Source organism: Cheilinus undulatus, linkage group 22 (genome assembly GCF_018320785.1).
Source record: "Cheilinus undulatus linkage group 22, ASM1832078v1, whole genome shotgun sequence".
In the NCBI taxonomy this organism is placed as follows: domain Eukaryota; kingdom Metazoa; phylum Chordata; class Actinopteri; order Labriformes; family Labridae; genus Cheilinus; species Cheilinus undulatus.
This window is the reverse complement of record NC_054886.1, coordinates 18,965,240-18,978,104: the sequence shown is the minus strand read 5'-3', so window position 1 is coordinate 18,978,104 and position 12,865 is coordinate 18,965,240. Positions and strand designations below refer to the sequence as shown.

At 39.8% G+C, this 12,865-nt stretch overlaps 1 long non-coding RNA gene across 1 annotated transcript in view; it reads left to right on the top strand.

Moving 5' to 3' along the window:
• LOC121504522 overlaps positions 1–12,582 on the top strand; it is a 245,768-nt gene extending 233,186 nt beyond the window's left edge. Inside the window, exons 5-6 of the long non-coding RNA XR_005991472.1 lie at positions 5,420–5,492; positions 12,528–12,582. This is a non-coding gene — a long non-coding RNA (uncharacterized LOC121504522). The remainder of the gene's footprint in view (positions 1–5,419; positions 5,493–12,527) is intronic.
• The last annotated feature ends 283 nt before the right edge of the window (positions 12,583–12,865 follow it).

Below are 12,865 nucleotides of genomic sequence, written 5' to 3'. Positions count from 1 at the left end.
TTAATAGAGTGAATCAGTCAATAGTATAGTGAGTAGATTTATTAGTGCAAATCTGCCCATGAGATGAGCAATTTTACCACAGTGAGCCCCTTACAGCCTTTGAGTTACAGTGAATAGATTAGTTACTTGCAGCATATGAGTTAAGTTAATAGATTGAATTAGATCAGTAATTATTTTGATAAGTAGATTCAGTATTGCAAAAATGCATATGAGGTGAGGCATTTTACCGTAGTGGGCTCTTCTACAGTATTGAAGTTACAGGGGGAGATGAATTACTTGCACCATATGATTATGGTTAATAGATTAAATTAGTTATTTGTACAGTAAGTAGATTAATCAGTTCAAATCAGCAAATATATGTGCCTAAAAGATTAAACTTGACTTGATAAGCTTTTTAGAGAAAGATGAGCAATTTGCAACTGCCACCTTTATAAATAAACCTCAAACACATTTCCATTTTTCATGCCAGCTCTGCAAATAACTCATAAGCAAAAGTTGCTGCTACATAAAAAAGACTTCTATCTTTGAGGTTAGATGAGAACATCTCACTGAGACAGCTCACACGAAAGATTTGATGTCTTGTCAACATCCTTCTGACTTTCACAAACGTATGCAAATGTTTCTAAAATATATTAAAAAAAGGAAAAACAACTCTCACCCATAACGTTTCCTTTTTTGGATTGAGTGACGTCAATTGTGAATAAGAAATATGATGTACTATGTAACTAATTCTATCTACGTCTGACAGTGACGCTACCCTGCGCCACTGAGGCAGCTGTTGGTACAGAGAGAGAAGGAAAAAGAGTGGGGAAGCGAATGGCAGATCACTTCCCAAATGCTCATTTTTAGCTGGCTTGTTTGGGCACAGCGCACCAGAGCTGACGAGCTGAGCACAGAGTTTTTGACACAATGGTGTCAAACTGGAGACTGTGATGTTCAGCTCACACAAGTGAAAAGCATTGCACCTGCTGGCAACATGCAGACTGAGACACAAACAGACTGTTATCAAGTCTGAGTTGCAATTAGTGTGTTTTGGGAGTGCTGCGGATGCTAATGGCACATTTGCTTTACAATGTCTCACTAAAGAGGCTGGCAGAAAGATGGCATATGGAGGACCTGGTGATCAAATCAGTAATTGCAGAGCTATCTAGTAATCATGTTTGGATTAATAATAGTTGTGTTCAATTCTGACGTACCGTGTAATTGCAAAAACTTGATCTAGGGCTAAGTGGTTGGAAACAAGAAGGAAGGTGAGGCCAGTCTTACATCAGATCTAAACTTAGTAACTGCGTAATGTCAGAGTGGTTGTCTGGAGGGTTTTATTTCTTCTCTTAGCTCCTGTTCTTTGAAATTATTTAACAGATGGGAGCGTCACTGTTTCCAGTGCCATGCTGTGTCAGTGTTAAGATGAAGGCTACTTTTTAACGTTTAATCTTTCACTGAAATGTGCTGTAAAGCTCACAGAGCTACAAACTTTCATCATACCATGAAAAAGAGGTTTTCAACTGTAGTAATATATATTTTTACCAACAAAGTGGGTCTGAATCTTTCATTCTACAGTCAGTACTGTGCAGTACACGGCTGTTCAAACTTTTTTTTTCACTGAGGGCCACATGCCAAGAAAATTTAAGGCCCTTTGATAGACCTCACCTTTAAGGCCTTTGCACACTGGGTCAATTTTTTTTTCTGAATTTCACATTAAAAAAAAAAAAATCGAGCTCATTTTGTTCAAATCATGTTTGCAAACTGACTCCGAATTTTTCATCCGTCCTTTTACAGAGCTGGTTCGATTTTATGCAAATTTTCGCATCAATCCAATTCACTAAGATGATGACTCAACCCCCGACCCCTCCACTCTCACTCTCCCTCTCTTGCACCAAAATCTCACCTTAAACTCCCTGATTTGACCCTGTATTATGACAGATAGAGGCAAAAGTTTGTCCTCACAGCTTCCTAACTGAGGCTGAATTAAAAGTTGCTCTCCCATTCTGCAACTTGGCACAGCTGTGACAGCAGAACTGGTGGCATACGAAACTCTTTCGGGATGGATGGATCCAGAGAGATTTTTCAATGAGTAACGGAGCCAGAGGGTCATCATTGGCTATTTTCACCGCAGAACAATTCAACAAACTCTACAAATTCAAACAGAGAAGGCAAATAAAAATGCAATGGACTCAGAGTGCAAGGTTCAACTGCATGATGTTATTTTATTTTTTTCATGAATATTTTGACCCATATTGGCCACATTCTGCTATTTTTTTTGCTTCTGCTAACCCTTTTTTTCCACTTTACAATCCTATTTCACCATGACTGCCTTATTTGATCAATTCTACGTCAGTTTGCCACTGTAATAAATATTTCCACAACTTTTCTGCATTTTAACCAATTTTAATCCTTTTTTTTCAATTTCCACCTCAATTTTACCATTTTTTTGCCTCAATTATCCCTTTTTACTACTCTTTATACCCATTTTTGCCAGTTTCTGCCTATTTTTTGACTCTGTTATCTTATTTTTTGCCATTTTTTAGCCTTTACAATGCTTTTCATCACCATTTGCCATACTACCCCTCTTTATACCCATTTCTGCCAATTTTACCAGATTTCATGATTTGGTATGTACATTTTTGCCAATTTCCACCTATTTTTTGTCTGTTATCTTATTTTTGCCATTATAAGCCTATTTTTTCCACTTTTCAAATCTATTTCACCACCACAGTGGCCTTATTTTTACAACTTAAAGCCATTTTGCCAGTTTATAAACCATTCTGCTGGTTTTTCTGCCTTTTCTGCCAATTTGAAACCATTTTTTTTGCAACTTTCTCTCTGTTCACCTTTTGTTTTGCCATTTTTACCTCTTTTCACCTCTCTTTATGCCCATTTTCGCCACTTTCTGCCTATTTTTGCCTCTCTCATCCTATTTCTGCCATTTTTAGCCAATTTTCCCTACGTTTAATCTATTTTCATCGTCTTAAGATAATGTGTTTACATTTTGAGGATGGGATGACTACACTGTAAATCAATACAAAAAAAATGGTTTTAATAGAAGTGGTTATTATTGAGGCAAAAATATGGTTATAACATCTTAGCATTAACGTAGACAATGATTTTTCAGACTTCAATGGGCCCCCCTATTTGGCTGGGCCCCGGAGAGCTCTTTGTCCCCCCTTATAGGCAGCCTTGACCATACTTACACTATCTGGAATAAACCAGAAGCTGCTAGACATTGGGTGGAGCAGAAGTTAGAGAATTGCACGTACTGAACTTGTATTCACAGGGAAGCCAGCAAGATGACTCACAGTAAATGCTAATGCCGCCTCGTGAAAGCTCGATGTGCAGCCAGTTAGCTGTATAATCTTTATGGACTGCACTTGTAAAGCTTTATAAGGTGATCACATTTACATCTTTTCCTGCTGCTCTCAAGAGGCCAGAAAAAGTAGCTCATGGATTTAAATTCAGTCTTTATGAAGTATTTAAATGTTTTTATGGGCTGTAATAAAGAATATTAGGTTGGGTATAATGTCAGTGTTATGGGCCGCATTTATGTGATGACATTTTAGTTGCTGCTGTTGTGTCTTAGTATTATTTCCAAAATGAGTGTAGAGATACCCAAACCATTACTTTGGAATTTTTCTGAAATGTCAAACTTGCATAAGACAGAAATACACACAAAGTGCATTTTCAATGTTTATACAAGGCATTGGCCACATATTTACTATGTTTTAATATAAGACAGGCTGTGATCTTCCTAGCGTTCTGTTGTGCCACTAAACAAATACAGATTAGATTTTTTAACTGCTCCCACTTGACTGGCGTTTTCGTGTATGGATAAGTAATATCCTCTCCTCCACCTCACCATTCTGGAGGTTTTATGAGCAGAGGCCGGTGTCTCTGTTGGTTACTGTTCAGGAGAAGGTCATAAACGGGCGATTTATGTGCTGAGTGCAGCCAGGAATGCTGATGCTACTGTCAGGAAGCAGAGATACAGTTTGCTTTCGCTCCACATTTTAATGGAAACTGTAAAGTTCACATCCTCACTCGTGCACTTTACAGTGTGTGCTCAGAAGAAGAACTTCAAATAACTGGCAGATAGGAGATATATGGGATTGCATAATAGGACAGATGGAAGATAAATTGGGTCCTTGTGACACTAAAAGCAGGTCTCACGCTTTCAGCGGATTACATCACATTTCAAGTCCAATTTAGGGTCCGAGTGAATCGAATGTGCTGCTGGCGTTCAAGTTAATAGTCAGAGTGAAAAATAAAAACGCTTCATTAGCTCTCAGCCTTCAAGTGGGGTCTGCACTCCTGAAGATATCCAATACAAACACATGAATAGTATGGTGCTCCATCAATTACCACACCAGCTACTTTTCTTCACAGCAGCTATCTGGACTTTAAGGCAGCCATTGTTAAGTTATGGGCATTTTAATCGCTATGGACAGGGCTCCATTAGCATAGCTTCTTGGGTGGCCATGGTCATGTTTCTCTAAATCATTAGGCTAATTATACAAGCTAATTAATCAGTATGCTAGGAATGGGCTGTGTGAGCAGACACTGCTCTTTGTTGCCTTGCATAATGCAAGGAGTCCATTTTTAGATGGGAAAGTGGGAGAGGAGGAGGGGGAGGGAAACTTTGATCTGGAAAGTAAACATACGATTTTTGCATATCAAGTACTTCAGCGAAGTCGGGATGCGAAAAGTCAAGACAGATTCACATTTGTGGCGCTTTGAAGATGCAGAAGTGGACAGTAGATAAAGCAGGTGTGTGGATATCCAATTATCAGGAAACACTGGTAGAGATCTGTCAATCATGTGTCTCTTGAAGTCTTCAAACATTAAATTCTTCCATTATTGAGATTAGCATGGTTTCTGTTATTCACAAAGGAAAGCATGACATTCTTAAGAAGGAACAAGATGCTTTGGATCCCTTGCCACCCCATTATTTTCCAATCATTACTCTGATCCCAGCGGTTGACAAAATCAATTAGCGTTCAACGTATGTGCGCTATATGCTCTTCAGATGCTGTGCATGTGCATCACTTAATATTCATGCTTCCCTGCACACAACTAAGGATGTACAAGAGTGAGTCACTGTCAGAAATTATTACTTACAAGCACACACAACCAAACATCCTGCTATCCTGTCTTCAGTGTGCGGTGGAGACGCTGTCAGCATTGGAGTCTATTTTTAGCCTCTCTCATTATGCACAACTGAAAATCACCTCCTAAAAGTACATGAAGCATGTTTACCAAACCTAATGGGACTGTGCTGATAACGCAGCAAGGCATAGTGGTTACTGTGTACGTTGTTTCACGCTCGCCATGTGTGAATAAACATAGCTTTTATCCACAGCAGCATGAACTGAGTGTTAAGTTATGAATGGAGTCTTGACCTCTCTTTCTCTGTTTGTCTCTGCAGGGAGATTCTGAGGAGTTCACTTCTTTCATCACTCTGGTTCGAGGCAGCAATCGCGATCAATTATTCCAAACTGGTAAGCTTGTTACATCCTGAGTAAAAGCCTTCCTTTTGAGTTATATGATTCAATGAAACACAACAAAAATCCAGTTAGAAATGCTCAGATGTCAATTCAGGCACAAAAATAATACTCCAAGCCTTTTAAATACCTTCATTTCAAATTTCCATGGAGCAATTTAAAAAAGACACTCTTTTGAATGGCAGCTATCCTGGATGACAGATTCCTTGTTGGAACTACATCTGCTGATGCTCATGTCAAACATAAAGCATGCTAATGGTGCCCTCTGGAGTACAAAATTCTCCACTGCTGCTGGTTGTAGGTTTTAAATTAAGACAGTGCAGTCATTCGCACTTCTCACAGCTGTTAGATGGATGGAGGTCTGACAGGTGCTTTTAGCACATTCAAGGGACTGACATGCAAACACAAAGAGAGGGAGAGAGAGAGTACAACTAGAGGCTTCCTGAGAAAACAAGCTGGTGGCAGGAGATGACCCAAATGAAATCACATCAAATCTCCAGAATACTGTCACAAGGATGGATTCATACCTCTGGTCTCCTACTTTAAATGCATATTAAGTTGTACTTCACACAGCACTCTCTCTTATGACCATGAATGCCTAAGTGTAATACAAAGTTACTACATTTCACAATATGATATTGTACCATATAAAATAGGAGGGGAGAAGGGGTCTCTCCTTCTCTAAATGATTTGATTCAAATCTTGATTTACAGGCTACCATTCAGTTCAGTTCATTTAAATACAGAACAATTCAATGCGATTCCATTTGATTAGGTCAGTTTAATCCGATTCACATCAATTGTGGATTCCAAATAACATTTTGCTCTAATTAACTGAAAAAAGGGGAAACAAATGGTGCACCGTTTGTAAGGAACATGCATTTGAGAGATGAGCAGCAGAGCTGAGTATACGGGTTGCACCCATGAAAATGTGCCAAATCCTATCTTGTTGCTATTGACCCTTGTTCTGAGCTTCTGGTACCCCCAGGCGTCGACAATCAGCAGCCTGATTGGCACCTGTTATGTTCAGCGATGAGTCCAGATTCTGTCTTAAGGCTGGTATACACTGTGTAATTTTGGGCTGTTCCAGAAGAAAGATGAGTATTAGTGGCAATTTCTTTGGTCGTGGCTCTAACTCGGTGGTCCTACATCACAATTAGGCCTTTCAGACTGGCAGGGCTTGAGCTGGTTCCGGTTCCCCAACTTAATTATGAACCAGCCGGTTTGAACCTGAACAGTTGGTTATCAGATGGAACCAAACAATAGCTGACTCTTCCTTGGGGACCATGACATCATCGATGGGCGTGTCATATTCTAGGTTGTGATGAGGAGTGAAAAAGGGAGGAAAAAGTGATCTGCCGAGGAGACAAAATGTTTGGTTGTGATCTGGGCATCGACAGAATTCCAGGTGAAGCTGGAGAGTAGTGCAAGGAAGGAAGGAAGGAACTTGGAGAAGAGATGGTGAAGGCTGAGTCACCCGAATGTGAGACCAAATAATTAATAAACTCAAGAAAGGAAAGGAACTGAAGGAAGAATACCAGGACTGCAAGAAGACTTGGGCAAAAGTGGGGCTGGATGTGATGATACATGTTCATCACGTCCTCCGACTTTTGTTATGCTTACACTGGTGTGAACGTGGGCTGGTTTAAGAAAGCACCAAGGTTGTGAGACTTCAGAACTAAGCCAGAACCAGAGCAGTGTCTGTCTGAAAGCACTAACTGTGAGACAGGTTGACAGACGACCGTTGTCATGGTCTTGCGACTAAAGATAGCCCAGGATAAAGACAGTGTCGGAAATGTAAGATGACCATCTCACAATGTTGCTAATGCTACGATCTGCATCAACCAAAGAACCAACAGGGATGTAGCAAGAAATGACAATAAACATGACACTTGTGCTAACAAACAAGATAGGCCCTGGCAGCGTAGATGGATGATGCACACAATGACATTTGTTTCTTGAGTATCGGCAAATGTCTTAGTCTTTAGCATTTGGTGTAAGTTGTCATCATTCAGTCTGCACACATCAAACTTGATGTCATATGAGATTCATGTCACACAGGGCAGCATGCCAGAAACTTATAGGATTGCTAAAATCTCACAGCCTGTGTGAGGCTTTTGGCATTTGGGTTGTAGGGTCAAAGTATGAAGAAGGTGCAGGGAACACTGCTGATTGCTGCACTAAAAGAGTAACATCTTTTGGTGGAGGCAGTGAGGTGGTGTGGGGCGGCATCTCCCTCATTGGAAAAATGATGCTTGTCATCGTTGAAGACAATCTCAATGCAGAAATATCAAGATGGGATTCTGCAACCCGAGGCAATCCTTTATCTCCACAGTCCCTAACCCAAGATGACAATGCTCGCCCACACAGAGTGGGGTTTATCAGAGACTACATCCAGAATTTGGGACTGGAATGGACTGACCTTAACCCCCTTGAACAATTGTGGGATCAGCTTGGGCGTGCTGTTTGTGCAACGGTGACCAACACAGCCACATTGGTTGACATGTGACAAATGCTGGTTGAAGAATGGGATATCATCCCATGGTAGTGTGTGACCAGGCTGGTGACCAGCATGTGGAGGAGATGCCAGGCTTTCTTTAGACTTCACTCATCCATAAATGATGTTTGAGGTGTATTTTGGAGCCATCAAAGTTGAAGAAAGTAATACAATAGAGTCAGCCTACCTAACCCAAATATAAGTGAGTCTGTCAAATGAAATGAGTCACCTTATAAGCGCCTACAAACTGAGAATCGAGAACCGAAAAGGCGTTTCTCCATACACAGGCAGCAACCTTTAAGCATACAAAAGCCTAAATGCCTACGTCCTCATGAAAAATTCTTTCTGTAGTTTTCATGAAACTGTCAAAATACATCAGACTAAACAAAGAGGCAATGCTGAGTACTCTGTGTTTTCAAATTCTTATTCAGTTGAAAGTAGTGTGGGTAGCGTGCTGACTTTCCAGGAAGCACATGCTAGAAACCCCTATATGGATGGACAAATTAATGACAATGCATGAATATAATAAATCTGTGGGTAAGAAGTCATTTATCAATGGCATCTAGTAAGTCACATGACCCTTTTGGGGCACTAGCTGGGGAGTTACCGACAATGTGACGTGAAATATAACAAAATATGATACAATGTGTTATTTAATAACAGTAAAAACAGTAATCCATGTCTTAAATTTAACAAATTACTTCTTTAATTATCTTTTAAGATATCTGCATTATACTTATTTTGTAGTCGTAATATCATATCTGTGGAAATAGTAAGTTTCCCTTTTCCACAGAGCTGTTTTCAGATCAATGAGCAGTGCTGTGGTTTCCCCTAAAGACTTGCTGGTGCAGCCGTAATTGGAGCGTTTGTGCTGCTGTGAGTTACTGTTCCCCGGGCAGAGGCCAGCACACACCACAACATTCCTATACAGGTCCATAGGAGTGCCAGTGAACTTATCAAATGTACCTGAGAGGGAAGTTTTGCCTTGTGCTACTTTTTGAAGTAGACTTATATGGAAGGCTTTTTCAAAACCCAGCATCCTGTAATTAGGACATAGCTTCTTGCTTTTGCTCCTTATCCTCACCTCCAGGTTCCAATCTACTCCCAAGTGTGTTAAATAGGTGAGTGAAAGCGCCAAGAGGGGATGAGGCTTTTCACTCAGAGCATTTCACACATATGATGCCCTCTGTCCCTCATGGCAATTACCGTGGAAAAACTGTGAAAATTTGTTGGAGGCCCAGGTGGCGAAGTGATTCAAATTAAAGATGACAGCAACAAATGTGGCTTCAGTGGAAAGGCAAGAGGAAAAAAATATTTAACACTGAGAAGTGACTTAGTCTAAGTTTGAGCCTGAAGAATTGTCACTGACAGATGCAAAATAGTCCCTGTGGCATTGCCTGTTGGAGCCCGTCTGAATGCCCTGTTTGGGTGCCATTAAGGCATTAAATTTGAATTGAAGCTTCTGTTTCTTCTAAGAGAGAGAGACATTTGTTAAATGACGTTGCAGAGCATTTTAAGTGACGATAGTCTGTACGTAGGTGCCCACACGCTTGTCAGAGGCGGTCGTGTTATGTAAAACTCAATTTGCAGGAATAGCAGGTGACCTGGATTAGAGTCCAACTTTGAAAGTTTCCTTTGTAAAACTGCTCACAAGATTTTTTGTGTTCTGGTTACTGTGGAAAGAGTTACATTCAGGGGAAGCTAAAATAGTGTTATGATGTTTATAAAATCAAAAATTGGAGGTGCAGGTCAAGCATTTTTATGTGTTTAAAGCTGCAAATTAACTACCTTAGATGTTTATCAGTGAAAATCTGGCACATAAAGTCACAATTTCAATAATATTTTTGAACCAATTCTGCCATAAAGGAAATGCTAGCATTCAACAACTTCCAAGCTAATGTGCTTTTGCAAAAAAAGACCATCCTGCCTATTGTGCATTCATCACTGCCAGTATGCCTTTGTTCATGTTTTCTGTGGATTTTGATGTGAGACACTTCTGCACCATGACTGAAGTTATCCACTGAGTTCCTGGCTTTCGACCTGTGACATGGGGTGGTGCACAGAAAAGGGTGGTGAGCTGATTCTTATCAAAGGATGTTTGATGAAAACACTGAAAAAACCTGACTTGCCACAGGTGTCCAACAACTGAAAATTGTAAGAACTTCAAATTTACACCATAAGTGAAAGGAAATCTTTTTTTTTTATCATATTTTGTCTATAATTAGTCACATAGAAATGTACAACTTACAGCAGGGGTGTCTAAACTTCTTTTTCCACTGAGAGCCACATATAGAAATATTTATGTTTGGCGATGTGGCTCTTCTGAGAGTGGCACAGTGTGGCCAGGCAAGAGCAGTTTAAATCAGGCAGCATGAGAGCAATAGTCCAATAAAGCAAATCAGCTAGCCATCAGCTGATGCGTACTTGCATTAGATTAGCTGATCTGGGCAGAGCTTGACTCCATGACCCGCCTGAACTAACACTAAAGGCTCAATTAATTGGCTGAAAAGGCAAAAAGACAATAATTCAATAATTTCCAGGTTTTTAGGGATGCCAATCAGATTTCAGGGGCCCTCTTTGGCCCCAACTACCACTGGCTTTGACCCTGGAATATTATTGGTACTGATTTTTGCTGCTGAAACTCATCAGGGAGTAAGAAAAAACCATGTTAATATTTTGATTGCCAATATTTTAACTTTGTACAGTGTTGCTAGTATATTAACAAAAAAACATATCAGTGAATTATTTTTGTTGAGATGTTTTTTTTTTTTTATTTATACAGTTTACAATTAGCATGAAAGTACAATACAGTCAAGCACAAGCTTCATGCCAAAATGTGGGCCATACTTCATTTTGTTTCTAGAATTTGCTGCAGGCCATAGTTTGGTCTTACAGTGTTAATATGAGATTTTTTTTTTAAATGATCCACTGAAAGAGTAAATTTCCAAAACAAAAATAAGTGTCTCGAGCTTAAGTAACTCTATTCAGACACTTAATTATTGTTGAGCTACCAACTCTTACCAAAGAGTCAAATCAGCACTCTTTGGGCCTGTATAGACTATGTAAAATTGTCAGTATTAACTCTGACAATGTTAATTTGAGTAATTGTTACATGAATGAAGGAGGAGCTGGGGTGGAGGAGGGTTACAAGATCAAATTAGCACTCTTTGGACCCCTATAGACTCTGTAAAAGTGTTGGTATTATCTCTGACAATGTTAATTTGAGTTATTGTTACATGAATGAAGGAGAAGCTGGGTAGGAGAAACATTACAAGTGAATGTCCAGTAGCTTGCTTAGAGCAAATCAGCTGGCCATCAGCTGATGCGGGCTTGTATAAAATCAGCTGATCTGACAAAATTAATAGTAATGGTGCAGGGAACCAAAAATGTAACATGTGCTGACACTGGGACATAAGAGGTTAAACCAAGTAGGGTACTAGCCACTGTGTGACAGTGGGCCATGCAAAGATAGAGTACATTTTTTATTGAATGTCTCTTTCTTGATTACGTATGTTGTATGGTAAGATCATTCTAGTAGGTGAGTTGTTAAGTATAACTTTAAGGTCATCTTAATGAGTCTGGGCAGTTCTTCCATTGTGGCTGTATGACTGTAACTCTATCCTGCTTCTTTGAAGGGTCAGCCTGCCTGGCATGATTGTGTTTTCACCCTTAAATTAGATCTACTGTGTTACGGCTAGAATAAAGTGCATGTGCATGTGTTACTGGCCACACGGCCATGATTTATTATACCGCTTGGAGGGACTTGTACTTTCAAGAGGTCACATGAGTAACATGGCAGTCAGGCACAGCACACAGTTCTCTTTTGGACCTGCTGGCGACAGTGAAGCATGCCAGCACAGCTCAAACAGAATCCAGTTTGCTCATATGCAGGTACACAGCTAAGTCTATATTCATTGTACACAGTCCCAGACTGACGCACACACAGGCACACAAACAAAATCAAATACTGTAATCCGGGCTTAATACTGCTTTATCACCTGCACAGGAGGCAGACGGAATGCAAATGCAAATTTAAGCTATTCCAAAGGCACGTCAGATTTAGGCCGTCTTTAATGTGTCTTTTGAGAGGTTAAGTATATGCAAATGCAGCCTCAGGAGTTTAAGAATATTTTTATAATCACACTAAAGGGAAGCCACTAAGAGAAGAGACTTTTTCAATGGACCTCACTGGATGCCTATTTATGGCATCTGTTTGACCTAAGGGCAGCTTCAAAATATACTTTTTTATCTTAAAATCAATTACACAGGTAGAACAGGAGGCTATTTGTACTTAAAGACATACAGTGAAGTTATAAAGCTATGATTGTTTCTTCTCCCATTGATCCCTATCTTGCCTACTCCTTATATCGAGGAATAAACAATTGGAGATTTCATTAAGACATAAAATAATAACGCTGATTTTTTTCTCTGTTAAATGAGTAGTTGTAGTGTTTTGAAACGGCCTAATCTTTGAAGAATATTACTAAGTGAGCTATATGATTCTATTCTCTCTTTTTCCTGTCCATCATCTTGCAGGTGGGGTCAAAAAGGGGGCAGTTAGTCTCAGTGGTGTGTCGGCGAGGTCAAACTACATCACCGAGCAGCATGTTGGCACCTGCATGAACCCGACAGTGAAGCCTCATTTCTTGGTGAGTTGGATGATTTTTCTTTTGAATTCAGCAAACCACACATGGAGCAGCTGTTTTTGTCAGGTTTGCCATAAAACACTCAGCATTTGAAGAAGCCAATTTAGTAATGACTCATCCCATTAATTATATTAAAATAGAGCTTAATTGCATAATATGCTTTTGCATATTTCTCTTTTCTTTTAAGCCTCATTATGAGGAAAGCAGCTTCCAGAAACTGCATTTCAA